Raw genomic sequence first — 19,583 nt, forward strand, 5'->3', positions numbered from 1 at the left:
ATAATACAGACACCCGACCAGGTCCAGATCCCTGTTATTCGCTAGAGAAGGAACAGTGATTTCGCGGAAAGTGATCAGGGTGCCTTGTAAGGATCATGCGACGTGGGGCTAATCTGCCCTTGCCTTCTGTCCTGCTAGCTAACGTTCAATCGCTGGAAAATAAATGGGACGAACTGAAAGCACATTTATCCTACCAACGGGACATTAAAAACTGTAATATCTTATGTTTCACCGAGTTGTGGCAGAACAACGACATTAAGAACATACAGCTGGTGGGTTATACACTTCATCAGCAGGACAAGAGCAGCCTCGGGTAAGCCACGGGGCGGGGGCCTATGCATTTATGTAAACAGCAGCTGGTGCACGATATCTAAGGAAAACTCAAGGTTTTGCTCACCTGAGGTAGAGTATCTCAGCTGTAGACCACATTATCTACCTAGAGAGATTTCATCTGTATTTTTTTGTAGCTTTCTACATACCACCACAGACCGACGCTGGCGCTAATTCCGCCATAACCAAACAGGAAAATGCTCATCCAGAGGCGGCGCTCCTAGTGGCCGGGGACTTGAATGTAGGGAAACTTAAATCAGTTTTACCTTATTTCTATCAGCATGTTAAATGTGCAACCAGAGCACCACCTTTACTCCACACACAGAGACGCATACAAAGCTCTCCCTCACCCTCCATTTGGCAAATCTGACCATAATTCTATCCTCCTTATGCCTGCTTACAAGCAAAAATTAAAGCAGGAAGCACCAGTGACTCGGTCTATTAAAAAAAGTGGTCAGATGAGGCAGATGCTAAACTACAGGACTGTTTTGCTAGCACAGACTGGAATATGTTCTGAGATTCTTTCGATGGCATTGAGGAGTACATCACATCAGTCACTGGCTTTATCAATAAGTGCATCGAGGACATCGTCCCCACTGTGACCGGATGTACATACCAGAAGCCATGGACATTCGCACTGAGCTAAAGGATAAAGCTGCCACTTTCAAGGAGTGGGACTCTAACCCGGAAGCTTATAAGAAATCCCGCTATACCCTCAAACGAACCATCAAACAGGCAAAGCATCAATACAGGACTAAGATCGAGTCGTACTACACCAGCTCCGTCGCTCGTCTTACGTGGCAGGGCTTGCAAACTATTACAGACTACAAAGGGAAGCACAACCGAGAGCTGCCAAGTGACACGAGCCTATCAGACGAGCTAAATAACTTCTATGCTCGCATCGAGGCAAGTAACACTGAAACATGCATGAGAGCATTAGCTGCTCCGGACGACTGTGTGATCACACTCTCTGCAGCCGATGTAAGACCTTTAAACAGGTCAACATTCACAAGGCCACAGGGCCAGACAGATTACCAGGACGTGTACTCCGAGCATCCTCTGACATACTGGCAAGTGTCTTCACTGACATTTTTCAACATCTCCCTGTCTGAGTCTGTAATACCAACATGTTCCAAGCAGACCACCATAATCCCTGTGCCCAAGAACACTAAGGTGACCTGCCTAAATGACTACCGACCGGTATCACTCACGTCTGTAGCCATGGAATGCTTTGGAAGGCTGGTCATGGCTCACATCAACACCATTATCCCAGAAACCATAGACCCACTCCAATTTACATACCGCACCAACAGATCCACAGATGATACAATCTCTATTGCATTCCACATTGCCCTTTCACACCTGGACAAAAGGAACACCTATGTGAGAATGCTATTCATTGACTACAGCTCAGCGTTCAACACCATAGTGCCCTCAAAGTTAATCTCTAAGCTAAGGATCCTGGGGCTAAACACTTCCCTCTGCAACTGGATTCTGAACTTCCTGATGGGCCGCGCCCAGGTGGTAAGGGTAGGGAACAACACATCCCCCACGCTGATCCTCAACACGGGGACCCCTCAGGGTTGCGTGCTCAGTCCCCTCCTGTACTCCCTGTTCACTCATGACTGCACGGCCAGGCACGACTCCAACACCCTCATTAAGTTTGCTGATGACACAACAGTGGTAGGCCTGATCATCGACAGCGATGAGACAGCCTATAGGGAGGAGGTCAGAGACCTGACCGTCTGGTGCAAGGACAACAACCTCTTCGTCAACGTGATCAAGACAAAGGAGATGACTGTGGACTACAGGAAAAGGAAGACCGAGCACGCCCCCATTCTCATCGTAGTAGTGGAGCAGGTTGAGAGCTTCAAGTTCCTTGGTGTCCACATCACCAACAAACTAACATGGTCCAAGCACGACAATACCTATTTCCCCCTCAGGAGAATGAAAATATTTGGCATGGGTCCTCAGATCCTCAAAAGGTTCATCAGCTGCACCATCGAGAGCATCCTGACCGGTTGCGTCACTGCCGGTTATGGCAACTGCTCGGCCTCCGACCGCAAGGCACTACAGAGGGTAGTGCATACGGCCCAGTACGTCACCGGGGCCAAGCTTCTTGCCATCAGGACCTCTATACCAGGCGGTGTCAGAGGAAGGCCCTAAAAATTGTCAGACTCCAGCCACCCTAGTCATAGTGTTCTCTCTGCTACCGCACAGCAAGCGATAACGGAGCGCCAAGTCTTGGTCCAATGGCTCCTACCCCCAAGCCATAAGACTTCTGAACAGCTAATCAAATTGCTACCCAGACTATTTACATTGCCCCCCCCCCTCTGTTATTATCTATGCATAGTCACTTAAATAACTCTACCTACATGTACATATTACCTCGACACCAGTGCACCCACACATTGACTCTGTACTGGTACCCCCTGTAAATAGCCCCGCTATTGTTCTTTAATCATTTGTTTCTTATCTCTTGCTTTTTTGGGGGGTATTTTCTTAAAACTGCATTGTTGGTTAAGGGCTTGTAAGTAAGCATTTCACTGTAAGTTCTACACCTGTTTGTATTCTGTGCATGTTTTTATTTATCTGTTATTTTACCCGGTAAGTTTACTGAGAACACATTCTCATTTGCAGCAACAACCTGGGGGAATAGTTACAGGGATGAATGAGCTAATTGGAAGCTGGGGATTATTAGGTGACCATGATGGTTTTGAGGGCCAGATTGGGAATTTAACACCCCTACTCTTATGATAAGTGACATGGGCTCTATAATGACCTCAGAGAGTCAGGACACCCATTTAACGTCCCATCCGAAAGACAGCACCCTACACAGGGCAATGTCCCCAATCACTGCCCTGGGGTATTGGGATATTTTAAATGTGTTAGACCAGAGGAAAGAGTGCCTCCTACTGGCCCTCCAACACCACTTCCAGCAGCATCTGGTCTCCCATCCAGGGACTGACCAGGACCAACCCTGCTTAGCTTCAGAAGCAAGCCAGTAGTGGGATGCAGGGTGGTATGCTGCTGGCTTATGATAAATAACATTTTATTTTGATTTGCCACACCAGATTATTGCCAATCTTGGCTATAGTTTATAGACAGTAAAGTTTAGGCTGTGCAGGCTGACTGACACTTTTGTTTCCCACTCATCAGCTTGGATAGAGTAAAGAATATGTTTTGCATTATTCTAAAGGGCTACTGCAACACATAGCATGTTTTTGTTTCCCTTACAATAAATTTGATTAGTTATAGTAAATAAAACAGTCCCATAACAGATTATTTTTATAAAGTGAATGATATCAACCCGCAAGGCCACCTGGTCAAATTATTTGCTGCTGACAAATAGGCATAACACAATCTTTTTTAAATTAAATCAAACACTTCACCCTCATTCATTTAGGCCAAATTTTATTATTATTAATAATATTATTATTATATATTTTTTTTTACCTTTATTTAACTAGGCAAGTCAGTTAAGAACAAATTGTTATTCTTATATTATTTAAATTAATGGCCATTCATTCAGTGAGGAGAGAGAGAGCGAGCGAGAGAGAAGCATTAGCGTCTGTCTGGGTACCAACGTCCTACTGTGCGTTGTCTTGGCGAGTTAAGTTTGGTAAAAGTGTGGGGGGAAAAAACTAAAAAGGCTCAATACGTTTCTGTTTGTGATTTCATAGTTCTGAGAAATTAGCAGTGTAAAACAAAAACATTTAGGAAAAGTCAGGGAAGGTTCTAGTGTTAAATGTGTTACACTCACATCGGCTACAGAGAGCAAGATCATACAGTCGTCCGGAACAGCTGGTGCTCTCATGCATGGTTTAGTGTTGCTTGCTTCAGAAGCAACACTCACCAGGTAGGCTCTTGTTGCTGGGCAGCTCTGGGCTGGGTTTCCCTTTGTAATCCATGATAGTTTGCAAGCCCTGCCACATTCATCATAGCCGGCATAGTAGGATTCGATGTTAGTCCTGTATTGACACTTTGCCTGTGTAATGACTCGGAGGTCGTAGCGGGATTTCTTATAAGCATCCAAATTAGTTTCCCGCTCCTTAAATGTGGATGTTACCTGTAATCCATGGCTTCTGGTTGGGGTATGTACGGTGCCTTCAGAGAGTATTCACACCCCTTGACTTTTTCCACATTTTGTTGTTACAGCCTGAATTGAAAATGTATTATATTGAGATTTTGTGTCACTGGCCTACACACAATAACCCCATAATGTCGAAGTGGAATTATGTTTTTAGAAATTCAACCCCGGGCCTCCCGAGTGTTGCAGCAGTCTAAGGCATTGCATCGCAGTGCTAGAGATCCGGGTTCAATCCTGGGCTGTGTCGCAGCAGACCGGGAGACCCATGAGACGGCGCATAATTAGCCCCGCGTCGTTCGGGTTAGGGGAGGGTTTGGCCAGCTGGGATGCCCTTATCCCATGGCTCTCTAGCGACTCCTTGTGGCGGCCGGGCGCATACACGCTAACTTCAGGTCGCCAGCTGTACGGTGTTTCCTGCGACAAAAAGGTGCTGCTGACTTCCGGGTTAAGCGAGCAGTGTGTCAAGAAGCAGTGCGGATTGGCGGGTTGTGTTTCGAAGGACGCGTGGCTCTCGACCTTCACCTCTCCCGAGTCCGTACGGAGATGCAGCGATGGGACAAGACTGTAACTAAAAATGTGCTTAACAAGTCACATAATAAGTTGCATGGGCTCACTCTGCTGTATGTGCAATAATAGTGTTCAACATGATTTTTCAATGACTAAATCAAATCAAATCAAATTTATTTATATAGCCCTTCTTACATCAGCTGATATCTCAAAGTGCTGTACAGAAACCCAGCCTAAAACCCCAAACAGCAAGCAATGCAGGTGTAGAAGCACGGTGGCTAGGAAAAACTCCCTAGAAAGGCCAAAACCTAGGAAGAAACCTAGAGAGGAACCAGGCTATGAGGGGTGGACAGTCCTCTTCTGGCTGTGCCGGGTGGAGATTATAACAGAACATGGCCTAGATGTTCAAATGTTCATAAATGACCAGCATGGTCAAATAATAATAATCATAGTAGTTGTCGAGGGTGCAACAAGTCAGTAACACAAGAGTAAGTGTCAGTTGGCTTTTTCATAGCCGATCTTTGAGAGTATCTCTACCGCTCCTGCTGTCTCTAGAGAGTTGAAAACAGCAGGTCTGGGACAGGTAGCACGTCCAGTGAATAGGTCAGGGTTCCAGCAGGTCTGGGACAGCAGGTCTGGGACAGGTAGCACGTCCGGTGAACAAGTCAGGGTTCCATAGCTGCAGGCAGAACAGTTGGAACTGGAGCAGCAGCACGGCCAGGTGAACTGGGGATAGCAAGGAGTCATCAAGCCAGGTAGTCCTGAGGCATGGTCCTAGGGCTCAGGTCCTCCGAGAGAGAAAGAAAGAGAGAATTAGAGAGAGCATATTTAAATTCACACAGGACACCGGAAAAGACAAGAGAAATACTCCAGATGTGACAGACTGACCCTAGCCCCCCGACACATAAACTACTGCAGCATAAATACTGGAGGCTGAGACAGGAGGGGTCAGGAGACACTGTGGCCCCATCCGATGAAACCCCCGGACAGAGCCAAACAGGTAGGATATAACCCCACCCACTTTGCCAAAGCACAGCCTCCACACCACTGGAGGGATATCTCCAACCACCAACATACCATCCTAAGACAAGGCCGAGTATAGCCCACAAAGATCTCCGCCACGGCACAGCCCAAGGGGGGGCGCCAACCCAGACAGGAAGACCACGTCAGTGACTCAACCCACTCAAGTGACGCACCCCTCCCAGGGACGGCATGGAAGAACACCAGCAAGCCAGTGACTCAGCCCCCGTAATAGGGGTAGAGGCAGAGAATCCCAGTGGAAAGAGGGGAAACCGGCCAGGCAGAGACAGCAAGGGTGGTTCGTTTCTCCAGCCTTTCCGTTCACCTTCACACCCCTGGGCCAGACTACACTTAATCATAGGACCTACTGAAGAGATATGTCTTCAGTAAAGACTTAAAGGTTGAGACTGAGTCTGCGTGTCTCACATGGGTAGGCAGACTATTCCATAAATATTGAGCTCTATAGGAGAAAGCCCTGCCTCCAGCTGTTTGCTTAGAAATTCTAGGAAATATTAGGAGGCCCGCGTCTTGTGACCGTAGCGTACGTGTAGGTATGTACGGCAGGACCAAATCGGAATGATAGGTAGGAGCAAGCCCATCTAATGCTTTGTAGGTTAGCAGTAAAACCTTGAAATAAGCCCTTGCCTTAACAGGAAGCCAGTGTAGGGAGGCTAGCACTGGAGTAATATGATCAAATTCTTTGGTTCTAGTCAGGATTCTAGCAGCCGTATTTAGCACTAACTGAAGTTTATTTAGTGCTTTATCCGGGTAGCCGGAAAGTAGAGCATTGCAGTAGTACAACCTAGAAGTAACAAAGGCATGGATTCATTTTTCTGCGTCATTTTTGGACAGAAAGTTTCTGATTTTTGCAATGTTACGTAGATGAAAAAAAGCTGTCCTTGCAACAGTTTTGATATGTTCTTCAAAAGAGAGATCAGGGTCCAGAGTAACCCCGAGGTCCTTCACAGTTTTATTTGAGACGACTGTACAACCATCCAGATTAATTGTCAGATTCAACAGAAGATCTTTGTTTCTTGGGACCTAGAACAAGCATCTGTTTTGTCCGAGTTTAAGAGTAGAAAGTTTGCAGCCATCCAATTCCTTATATCTGAGACACAGGCTTCTAGTGAGAGCAATTTTGGGGCTTCACCATGTTTCATTGAAATGTACAGCTGTGTGTCATCCGCATAGCAGTGAAATGTAACATTATGTTTTCGAATGACATCCCCAAGAGGTAAAATATATAGTGAAAACAATAGTGGTCCTAAAACGGAACCTTGAGGAACACCGAAATTTACAGTTGATTTGTCAGAGGACAAACCATTCACAGAGACAAACTGATATCTTTCCGACAGATAAGACCTAAACCAGGCCAGAACTTGTCCATTTAGACCAATTTGGGTTTCCAGTCTCTCCAAAATAATGTGATGATCGATGGCATCAAAAGCAGCACTAAGATCTAGGAGCACGAGGACAGACGCAGAGCCTCGGTCTGACGTCATTAAAAGGTCATTTTAATGACTACCTCATCTCTGTACCCCACACATACAATTTTATGCAAGGTCCCTCAGTCGAGCAGTGAATTACAAACACAGATTCAACCACAAAGACCGGGGAGATTTTCCAATGCCTTGCAAAAATGCAAATAAAAAAAGCTGACATTTTAATATCCCTTTGAGCATGGTGAAGTTATTAATGACGCTTTGGATGGTGTATCAATACACCCAGTCACTACAAAGATACAGGCTAACTCAGTTGCTGGAGAGGAAGGGAACAGCTCAGGGAATTCACCATGAGGCCAATGGTGACTTTTAAAACCGTTTCATGACTTTCAAACCGAGTTTCATGGCTGTGATGGGAGAAAACTGAGAATGGATCAACAACATTGTAGTTGCTCCACAATACTAAACTAAATCACAGTGAACAGAATACAGAATAAAAATATTCCAAAACATGCATCCTGTTGAGCAATAAGACACTATAGTAAAACAGGCAAAATCCTTGAGGAAAACCTGTATCAGTCTGCTGAACAAGTTCTCATTTACAATTGCGACCTGGCCAAGATAAAGCAAAGCAGTTCGACAACATACAAGAACACAGAGTTACACATGGAGTAAAACAACATACAATCAATGATACAGTAGAAAAAAATTATAAAAACAATAACCTAAAACACAAAGCCAAATATACTCTGGAATTGCTTACCAAGACGACATTGAATTTTCCTCAGTTGTCTTTTTGCATTTTTGACAAATCGGCATGGAAATCTAGGGCAAGACTTGAAAATAGCTGTCTAGCAATGTTCAGCAACCAGCTTGACAGAACTTGAAGAATGGTAAAAAGATTATCGTGCAAAAATAACTCCAGGAATTCAGGTGTAGAAATTTCTTATGGACTTACCCAGAAAGACTCACAGCTGTAATCGCTGCCAAAGATAAACTTATATAAATTAAATATTTCTGTATAAAATTTTCAATACATTAGCAAAGATTTCCAAAAACATGTTTTCACTTTGTCATTATGGGGAGAGGAAGAAAGTGTAGATGTTGCACTGTCTCCGCAACCCACGCTACCAAATTTGATAGTAGGAGTAAAACAGCATCGATGTTGTACAGTGTTCTTCGTCAAGTAGGACCAACCTTGATTACAACTTCCAGTAAATATGACCATATATTGGCATTAATTGTTATGCAATGGTATTGATTCTGAGGGTGTGCTTTTTTTCTCTCAGGCAGTTTCCTGAAATAGACTCCTTGGGTGTGTGTGGTTTCCCATGGACGGGGACGTGCGAGACCATGTGACCCGCTGACCTTTCCGCACCATCCCACAGCGACATAATGGACTCTTAGCCGTGGGCTGCGCCTCGCCACGGACCGGGGCCTGCCGCTATCCAGTCCGTGAGTGACCTCTGACCTTCCTACCCCCCCACCCATCCGTACACCCTACTGTCCCTGAGGGTAGGCTCGTCCCCAGAGAGAGAGGGTCTACAGACAGACGGAGGGACAACTTCTACTTTCGGCCTTCAGCCTACCATCACCTAGGAGGTAAGACATTGGATGTGTGTATACATTATGAACGCTTGGTGCAAATCTTTGTTAGTTAGGACATGTGTGTGTTGCAAGAAAGTTGTTCTTCTGTCAAATGTAGTCTGAATCTAGTTTTCTTGGTCTGCAAATTCAGATAAAGGAACGATGCAAAGATGCCCATTGAGATTTGTCTTCGCTGTCAAAGCCGTGCTCATTCCGTTTCCAGTCCAAATTGTTATGTCCAAAGCATCTCAGCAATGCAGACAGGAAATGAAATCAGTCTGACTTGCTTTGCTTGGTGGAAGGAATGTGCAAGTGAGATCCTGTTTTGAATGGAGGGTATTTATTCACTTTAATAGGGTTAGCTAAGGAGGATGTCATTCGGGGTCACAGGTTGTCCAGTGTTCTCTGACAGACTGCTGGAGCAATTTTTTTGTACATGGTGGTGTTTTGGCTTTTGTGGTTTTGTAGCAGTAAGACCAAAACAAAGTTGCACACACACATTGCACTTTGTACTGTGTGTACACAACCACCCAACCACATACTCCTACACACGCAAACAGACAAAGCGATGTTGATTGGTTGGCCATTTCCTGCGAAAACAGCGTGTGCCCACGCAAAAGCGAAGCATATCTGAGAGCAGCATTTTTTTTTCTCTCTTTGGCTGAAATGTCTGCATGTGACAGTGGTGTTTCCAGAGCCAGCTGAGCTGATGAGGTAAGAGTCAGTCCGTCAGGCCCTGCTTGGCTACACAAGAGCTCCTCTGTTCCTTCCTCCCACTCAGACGAGATACAGGCCAGCCATGCACCCAAACAGGTGTCTGCTGCTCACTGTTGCTGTTTAACCTGTTGGGTCTAGGGGGCAGCATTTGCACGTCTGGATAAAAAAAATGTACCCGATTTAATCTGGTTACTAATCCTACCCAGTAACTAGAATATGCATATACTTATTATATATGGATAGAAAACACTCTAAAGTTTCCAAAACTGTTTGAATGGTGTCTGTGAGTATAACAGAACTCATTTGGCAGGCAAAACCCTGAGACATTTTCTGACAGGAAGTGGATACCTGATGTGTTGTATTGACTTTAAAGCTATCCCATTGAAAGACACAGGGGTTTAGGAATATTTTGGCACTTCCTATTGCTTCCACTAGATGTCACCAGCCTTTACAAAGTGTTTTGAGTCTTCTGGAGGGAGATCTGACCGAACAAGAGCCATGGAACGGTGATGTCCCATTAGACACCTGGCGCGCTACTTCATGTTGGGTACCCTCGTTCCAATACGTTATAAAAGGCTATGCATTCGTCCACCTTGAATATTATTCATGTTCTGGTTAAAAAAGGCCCTAATGATTTATGCTATACAACGTTTGACATGTTTGAACGAACGGAAATATATTTTTTCCCCTCGTTCATGACGAGAAGTCCGGCTGGCTTACATCATGTGCTAACGAGACGGAGATTTTTGGACATAAATGATGAGCTTTTTTGAACAAAACTACATTCGTTATGGACCTGTGATACCTGGAAGTGACATCTGATGAAGAGAATCAAAGGTAATGGATTATTTACATAGTATTTTCGATTTTAGATCTCCCCAACATGACGTCTAGTCTGTATCGCAACGCGTATTTTTCTGGGCACAGTGCTCAGATTATTGCAAAGTGTGATTTCCCAGTAAGGTTATTTTTAAATCTGGCAAGTTGATTGCGTTCAAAAGATGTAAATCTATAATTCTTTAAATGACAATATAATATTTTAACAATGTTTTCTAATTTTAATTATTTAATTTCTGACGCTGACTTGACTGCCGGTTATTGGAGGGAAACGATTTCCTCAACATCAATGCCATAGTAAAACGCTGTTTTTGTATATAAATATGAACTTGATAGAACTAAAAATGCATGCATTGTCTAACATAATGTCCTAGGAGTGTCATCTGATGGAGATTGTAAAAGGTTAGTGTATCATTTTAGCTGGTTTTATGGTTTTGGTGACCCTGTCTTTGACTTGACAAAACATTACACACAACTCTTGTAAATGTACTGTCCTAACATACTCTAAATTTATGCTTTCGCCGTAAAACCTTTTTGAAATCGTAAAACGTGGTTAGATTAAGGAGATGTTTATCTTTCAAATGGTGTAACATAGTTGTATTTTTGAAAAATTTGAATTTTGACATTTATTTGGATTCAAATTTGCCGCTCTTGAAATGCACCTGCTGTTGATGGAGTGCACCACAGGTGGCACGCTAGCGTCCCACCTAGCCCCAAGAGGTTAAAGAGGACTGCCTGAGAGGTGTGTACAGGAAATTAGTGAATGCTCCCTACTTAGCAGATAATATCTTCTTTTCTCTGGTAGACCAACACTCTATGCGTAAATGGCGGAGGAGTGTGAGGCCGGCCCAGAATAGCAGCGAGTGTGCTTCTTGTGAAGTGTCTCTCAATGTTGGGAGGGCCTGGGGGGCCCAGACTGACGGCAGAGAAGTAAGAGGAAGGAGCCCTTGCGGGTGGTGGCAGGGGGAGTGTTATTTTAATCTGGGTGCCACGTTCCCCCCCAACCCACCAACCCTCTTGCTCTCTGTCCCTCACACTATTTTTCCTCTTAAATTCTCTTCTTTTCTGTTCCTTCTTGCTGTCTTTCTGCACACGCCTCTCCCTTCATCCTTCCCCATTTGAGCTCATATTCAGTGTTTTTGTTCACACACTCGCTGTAATAAAATATGCCATTTTAGCAGATGCTTTTATCCAAAGTGATTTAGCCATGCATGCATACATTTTACATATGGGTGGTCCTGGGAATGGAACCCACTATCCTGCCGTTGCAAGTGCCATGCTCTACCAACTCTCTCCTCTCTCTCCCACATAAGCACACACAGTTATCGCCTTACCACAGTCAAGGGCATGCGGTGTGCCTATTCCGGATATATGTCAGATATGTCATTAACGTGTCCGGAAGCGTGTTCAAATGGCCCTTTTAACGGGGCAGGCCATTGCGTTCTCCAGTTATAGGTTGGTGGTGTCTCGTTTTCAATGTTCCTCCTCCCCTATGCACTGTATGTGTTTGTGGTGCATTGGTTTAATTTTCAACAAAAAACTTTTTTGGTATGAAATACAGTTAAGAATAATAGCCCACTTGTTTTTCAGTACAGTGTGTGGGGCTCAGTAGTGTGGCGTTCTTAAAGAGATAAATTACCCCAACACATATACAGATGTTTTCATGTATCCTACTCTACTCTGCCCACACACCGGCAGCTCATTTCTGATACTTTTCCACTAATTGGTCTTTTCACCAATCAGATCAAATCTTTTGCCAATAACCGGGCAAACACACACCATGTGTTGTCTGCTATAGTATGCTTTAGGAAAAATCTGCAGGCTTCAATCCAGTTCTTGTCAGTTGGACAGTGACGTGTTCTACAGGACCTCCTGGGAGGGTTGAGCTGCTCCAAGCTAGTTGTCACACGTTGGCATGCAGTCAGACTATCTATCCGAAGGCCGTAACACCACTAGTTACTAACCTTGCCCATACACTCGTGATTCACGGCAACCGGAAACATATCAAGGACGTGCTGGAGATGGAGCGTCTGATAAGCGTACGTACGACGCACTCACTTAGATTGTCTTTGTTAATAGGAGTCCTAGTAACACAGACAGCCCTGTAGTAGGTGGGAGACTGCATTCATTTCATACTCGTGTAATCAATTTTTTTTCTCTCCTCTCTAAGATGCCCCTTATTTCTAGACTCTCTCTCTCCATGTGTTGCCACCTCTAGAGTCTCTTCATCTTTCCGTCTCACAATCTCCGTGTCTTGGGTACATTGCTTGCTTCGGCACACCTCTCAAAGTTTCTATTTTCTTTCTTCTCTTTCCCCCCTCTCACTCTCTGGTTCATCAGGCTGTTGTTATGTGCTGCTTCTCTTATCTCTTCCTATTTATTCTTTCACTCAGGAAAACACCGGAAGATTGGCAGTGTAGTCTAGCCCACTCACCGCAGGTGTGATTCAATGCGATCTCTGAAAGAGCACATCTGCAACACCCACACATACATTCGCCACACTTGCATGCTTACGCGTGTCCTCATAACCAACCTATCATGAAAAACAGTGTGCCACTGTGCCTGTTCTCAGTTCATCCCATATGAGCACTGTGCACATCAGGAGTATGTCAGTGGACAACAGAGTTGAGAGATGGAAAATGGATACACTAGTTAGCTAGTTTGCAGTCGAATGATGCCTCGATTCTCTATAAATAGAACAAATGCCTCAGGAAAGTTCTACAGACAGGGAACTATTAACGTGGAAAGAACTTCAACACGCCAACGAGGCACTCGGGTAAATGTTTGCGCCTTTCTGGTGCTGGTTCTTGATAGTCCAAAATGGCTTCCTTTGATCGTCTCCAGTCTTTCATCCAACTCAGCAGCACAGATCTGAAATAGATCAACAAGTAGAATAAGGCTAGATAGTGAATTGGGAAAGTATTAAGACCCCTTGCTTTTTCTACATTTTGATACGTTACAGCCTTATTCTAAAATGGATTATCAATCTACACACTGCCCCATAATGACAAAGCAGCCTCGAGTCTTCTTGGGTATGACGCTACAAGCTTGGCACACCTTTAGGGCTCCTGGGTGGCGCAGCGGTCTAAGTCACTGCATCTCAGTACAAGAGGTGTCACTGCAGTCCCTGGTTCGAATCCAGGCTGTATCACAACCGGCCGTGATTGGGAGTCCCATAGGGCGGCGCACAATTGGCCCAGTGTCGTCCGGGTTTGGCTGGTGTAGGCAGCCATTGTAAATAAGAATTTATTCTTAACTGACTTGCTTAGTTAAAGGTTAAATAAAATAAATACATGTCAGTGAGGACTGTTCTCTACATAATATCTATATATCTGAAAACACCACAATGCTGTACTCTACTGAACGTTGCCCTGTTTCAAACCATGTTCTTATTAGAAGAGCTTTAATCTATTGTGAATCTAGAGCATTATATTACTTACTTACGTCCCCCAGGTCATAGAGTGCATGAGCCTGAGAAAATATTGCCCTAATCCACCACCTCCACCTGCCTACATGTCTAAAAGCAAAAAGCAGGTTTTTTTCCCTGTAGAATTATTGTTATTCAATTTTGAAAGTAGACTTATCCCAGAAAGACAAGTCACAAGTGATGGTGCGTCCTACTGAATTCAACCTCAATATGGGCAGCCACTTCCGTTAACCTCTATGGGACCCCTTCCCGTTCTCATTCCGGTAACGGGATTGCTTGACAAGATAGCAAAAATCTAATAATTTCAATTTCTCAAACAATCAACTATTTTACACCATTTGAAAGATAAACACCTCCTTAATCCAACCACGGTGTCCGATTTCAAAGAGGCTTTACGGCAAAAGCATAAAGTTAGATTGTTAGGACAGTACATAGCCAAAAAAAGTACACAGCCATTTTCAATTCAAGGACAGCACCAAAAGCAGAAAACCAGCTAAAATTATGCACTAACCTTTGACAATCTTCATCAGATGACACTCCTAGGACATCATGTTACACAATACATGCATTCTTTTGTTCGATAAAGTTCATATTTATATATAAAAACAGCATTTTACATCGGCGCGTGATGTTCAGAAAATATTTTCCCAATGCTTCCGGTGAATCAGCGCTACAATTTACAAAATTACTATTCGAAAACATTGGTCAAATCTAATATTGTCATTCAAAGAATAATAGATTAACATCTCGTGAATGCAACCGCATTGCCAGATTTAAAAATAACTTTACTGGGAAATCACACTTTGCAATAAACGAGGTGCTATGCTCAGAAAAATAGGCTAGGCGATACAGGTTAGCTCCATCTTGGAACCATCTAAAATCAAATATACTATTGTAAATATTCCCTTACCTTTGATTATCTTCATCAGAAGGCACTTCCAGGAATCCATTTTTTTTACATTTACATTTTAGTCATTTAGCAGACGCTCTTATCCAGAGCGACTTACAGTAGTGAATGCATACATTTCATACATTTTTTTTCTCCGTACTGGTCCCCCGTGGGAATCGAACCCACAACCCTGGCGTTGCAAACACCATGCTCTACCAACTGAGCCACACGGGACCGGTCCACAACAAATGTAGTTTAGTTAAAAAGTTAATTTATGTCCCAATAGCTCCTTCTTGTTAGCGCGTTCCGAAGGCTACTCATAATGTACGAGGCGTGCGGGACTTGTCGTCACGAATGTGCAAAAGATATATATTTACGTTCGTTCAAACATGTCAAACGTTGTATAACATAAATCTTTAGAGCCTTTTTCAATCAGAGCTACAATAATATTCAAGGCGGACGATTGCATTGTCTTACTAAATGTTTCGGAACGAGAGGGTACCCACGGGCGCGCGCGTCATAGTAGTAATGGCCCTCCCCCTATTACCAACTTTCCAGGCCTCTCGTTTGGTCAGTTTCTACCGTAGACGACTCAAACCACTTTGAAAAGACTGTTGACATCCAGTGGAAGCCTTAGGAAGTGCCAAATGAATCCTAACTCATGGTGTGTTTCATAGGCAAAGTGTTGAAGGTGATTCCACAAATCAGATTTCCACTTCCTGCCTGGAATCTTCTCAGGTTTTGGCCTGCCATATGAGTTCTGTTATACTCAGACACCATTCAAAAAGTTTTAGAAACGTTAGTGTTTTCTATACAAATCTACTAATTATATGCATATTCTTGTTACTGGGCAGGAGTAGTAACCAGATTAAATCGGGTACGTTTTTTATCCGGCCGTGCAAATACTGCCCCCTAGCCCCAACAGGTTTTAACGTAGGTTATTTGTTGTTGATGTGATGGTATGGTAAGGGGTGGGACTGAGGAGATGAGCTGGAGGGACAGTGGTGGCAGAAGAATAAGCCACACAAATGTATCAGGCTGAAGGTCAAGCTGTGCGTGATGCTGTGTGTGCGCCCGTGCAGCAGTTTTAACTGCTAGAGAAACTGAATCCATGAGATGCCATCAAAGCCCAGCAGCTTTGGGACATTTGCTCGGGTAATCATGCCAATCTCTGGGGGATTTTTGGGCCCCTATCTTTGTCATTTTCATGTAATAGCCTATGGAACAAAACAAGTTCCAACTCAGTCAAAGCAATTTTTCTTTTAATTCCTTCAGCGTAAAGTGAGATGAAATCCATGTTTAGGTTCCACCTCCAAGGAATGACAAAGGCTACTTAACCTCTTGGGGCTAGGTGGGACGCTAGCGTGCCACCCGTGGTGCACTCCATCAACAGCAGGTGCATTTCAAGAGCGGCAAATTTGAATCCAAATAAATGTCAAAATTCAAATTTTTCAAAAATACAACTATGTTACACCATTTGAAAGATAAACATCTCCTTAATCTAACCACGTTTTACGATTTCAAAAAGGTTTTACGGCGAAAGCATAAATTTAGAGTATGTTAGGACAGTACATTTACAAGAGTTGTGTGTAATGTTTTGTCAAGTCAAAGACAGGGTCACCAAAACCATAAAACCAGCTAAAATGATGCACTAACCTTTTACAATCTCCATCAGATGACACTCCTAGGACATTATGTTAGACAATGCATGCATTTTTAGTTCTATCAAGTTCATATTTATATCGAAAAACAGCGTTTTACTATGGCATTGATGTTGAGGAAATCGTTTCCCTCCAATAACCGGCAGTCAAGTCAGCGTCAGAAATTAAATAATTAAAATTAGAAAACATTGGTAAAATATTATATTGTCATTTAAAGAATTATAGATTTACATCTCTTGAACGCAATCAACTTGCCAGATTTAAAAATAACCTTACTGGGAAATCACACTTTGCAATAATCTGAGCACTGCGCCCAGAAAAATACGCGTTGCGATACAGACTAGACGTCATGTTGGGGAGATCTAAAATCGAAAATACTATGTAAATAATCCATTACCTTTGATTCTCTTCATCAGATGTCACTTCCAGGTATCACAGGTCCATAACGAATGTAGTTTTGTTCAAAAAAGCTCATCATTTATGTCCAAAAATCTCCGTCTCGTTAGCACATGATGTAAGCCAGCCGGACTTCTCGTCATGAACGAGGGGAAAAAATATATTTCCGTTCGTTCAAACATGTCAAACGTTGTATAGCATAAATCATTAGGGCCTTTTTTAACCAGAACATGAATAATATTCAAGGTGGACGAATGCATACTCTTTTATAACGTATTGGAACGAGGGTACCCAACATGAACTAGCGCGCCAGGTGTCTAATGGGACATCACCGTTCCATGGCTCTTGTTCGGTCAGATCTCCCTCCAGAAGACTCAAAACACTTTGTAAAGGCTGGTGACATCTAGTGGAAGCAATAGGAAGTGCCAAAATATTCCTAAACCCCTGTGTTTTTCAATGGGATAGGTTTAAAGTCAATACAACACATCAGGTATCCACTTCCTGTCAGAAAATGTCTCAGGGTTTTGCCTGCCAAATGAGTTCTGTTATACTCACAGACACCATTCAAACAGTTTTGGAAACTTTAGAGTGTTTTCTATCCATATATAATAAGTATATGCATATTCTAGTTACTGGGTGGGATTAGTAACCAGATTAAATCGGGTAACAAAATTTTTATCCAGACGTGCAAATGCTGCCCCCTAGACCCAACAGGTTAAACATATTCATGGGTGTGGGTATTTCCACGTGGACTTGATGAACATCAACACATAGCTAGCTAGCGGTCAGTGCACTATCTTGTTAACCTTATCTAGCTAGCTAATGTTATCTATTGTTGCTGGATTTTTTTTAACTATACCATATTCAAAAGATTAGCCAGCAGGCTCTATGGCTGGTACTAGAACTAGATTTGTTAAAAGCATTGATTTAGGTAAAACGTCACCACAGATGGAAAACGTCACCACAAAATCTTTGACTTCACCATCTATTGTTATCTCAGGCTGCGAATCTGCCATTAAATAGTTAGGAAGAATAAGAGGAAGCTCCGGTAATATTGGTAAGTATTGAAAGATGGCTGAAATGCGTGTTTCTACATTGTAATGGACAATGTGCAAAGTTTGGTTGGCTGCTGGCAGTCTTTGGCTGTCGTACAGCAAAGCCAAGTCAGGCTTGTGTTCATGGTTCTCGCAGGATAAGTTAAATTATAGGCTACAATGACTTTGCTCATGATCATGCATGTAACTAAGTTTCTTGAATTTTCTTTTGCAGGTGCCTTTTCATTATATGGATAGAACCTCATGGTTTCTAGCTAATGTTGTTACACCAATCAAAGCAGTGGAGCCTGTAGTGAAGCAAAACTTTAGTGGTCAAAACCATTCATACACTATCATTCAAAAGTTTGGGGTCACTTAGAAATGTCCTTGTTTTTGAAAGAAAAGCACATTTTCTTGTCTTAAAATAACATCAAATTGATCAGAAATACAGTATAGACATTGTTAATGTTGTAAATGACTATTGTAGCTGGAAACGGCAGATTGTATGCCTATGTAGATATTCCATTAAACAGAGGCCCATTGTCAGCAACCATCACTCCTGTGTTCCAATGTCACGTTGTGTTAGCTAATCCAAGTTTATAATTTTAAAAGGCTAATTGATCATTAGAAAACCCTTTTGCAATTATGTTAGCACAGCTGAAAACTGTTGTCCTGATTAAAGAAGCAATAAAACTGGCATTATTTAGACTAGTTGAGTATCCGGAGCATCAGCATTTGTGGGTTCGATTACAGGCTCAAAATGGCCAGAAACAAATACTTTTTTTCTGAAACTCGTCAGTCTGAGAAATGAAGGCTATTCCATGCGAGAAATTGCTAAGAAATTGAAGATTTTGTACAATGCTGTGTGCTACTCCCTTCACAGAACAGTGCAAACTGTCTCTAACCAGAATAGAAAGAGGTGCATCGGGGCCTCCCACTCAACTAAGCAAAAGGGGAGAAGGGCCTTGGTCACGGAGGTGACCAAGAACCCAATGGTCACTCTGACAGAGCTCCAGAGTTTCTCTGTGGAGATGGTAAAACCTTCCAGAAGGACAACCATTTTTGCAGCACTCCACCAATCAGGCCTTTATGGTAGTGGCCAGATGGAAGCCACTCCTTAGTAAAAGGCACATGAAGGCCTGCTTGGAGTTTGTCAAAAGGCACTTAAAGGACTCTCAGACCATGAGAAACAAGGTTCTCTGGTCTAATGAAACCAAGATTGAACTTTTTGTCCTGAATGCCAAGTGTCACGTCTGGAGGAAACCTGACACCATCCCTAGGGGATGCACGGTGGTGGCAGCATCATGCTGTGGGAGTGGCTTCGGAACAAGTCTCTGAATGTCTTTGAGTGACCCAGCCAGAGCCTGGACTTGAACCTGATCAAACATCTCTGGAGAGACCTGAAAATAGCTGTGCAGCGATGCTCCCCATCCAACCTGACAGAGATTGAGAGGATCTGCAGAGAGGATTGGGAGAAACTCTCCAAACACAGGTGTGCCAAGCTTGTAGCGTTATACCCAAGAATACACGAGGCTATAATCGCTGCCAACGGTGTTTTAACAAAGTACTGAGTAAAGGGTCTGAATACTTCTGTAAATGTTTTTTTATTTTTTTATTTTTTTTATAAAACAATTTCTATACCTGTT

At 43.2% G+C, this 19,583-nt stretch overlaps 1 protein-coding gene and 1 non-coding gene across 2 annotated transcripts in view; one reads left to right on the forward strand and one right to left on the reverse strand.

The window, feature by feature from the left end:
- LOC106568689 (activated CDC42 kinase 1) overlaps positions 1-19,583 on the forward strand; it is a 183,282-nt gene that overhangs the window by 24,125 nt on the left and 139,574 nt on the right. Inside the window, exon 2 of the mRNA XM_014139250.3 lies at positions 8,679-8,991. The gene's annotated coding sequence lies outside the window, so the exon portion shown is untranslated. The remainder of the gene's footprint in view (positions 1-8,678; positions 8,992-19,583) is intronic.
- On the reverse strand, positions 15,007-15,082 carry trnaa-ugc (transfer RNA alanine (anticodon UGC)). The gene has a single exon. It is a non-coding gene; the product is annotated as a tRNA-Ala (tRNA).

The sequence above is a fragment of the Salmo salar genome, chromosome 14, assembly GCF_965601325.2.
Source record: "Salmo salar chromosome 14, fSalSal1, whole genome shotgun sequence".
Taxonomy (NCBI): domain Eukaryota; kingdom Metazoa; phylum Chordata; class Actinopteri; order Salmoniformes; family Salmonidae; genus Salmo; species Salmo salar.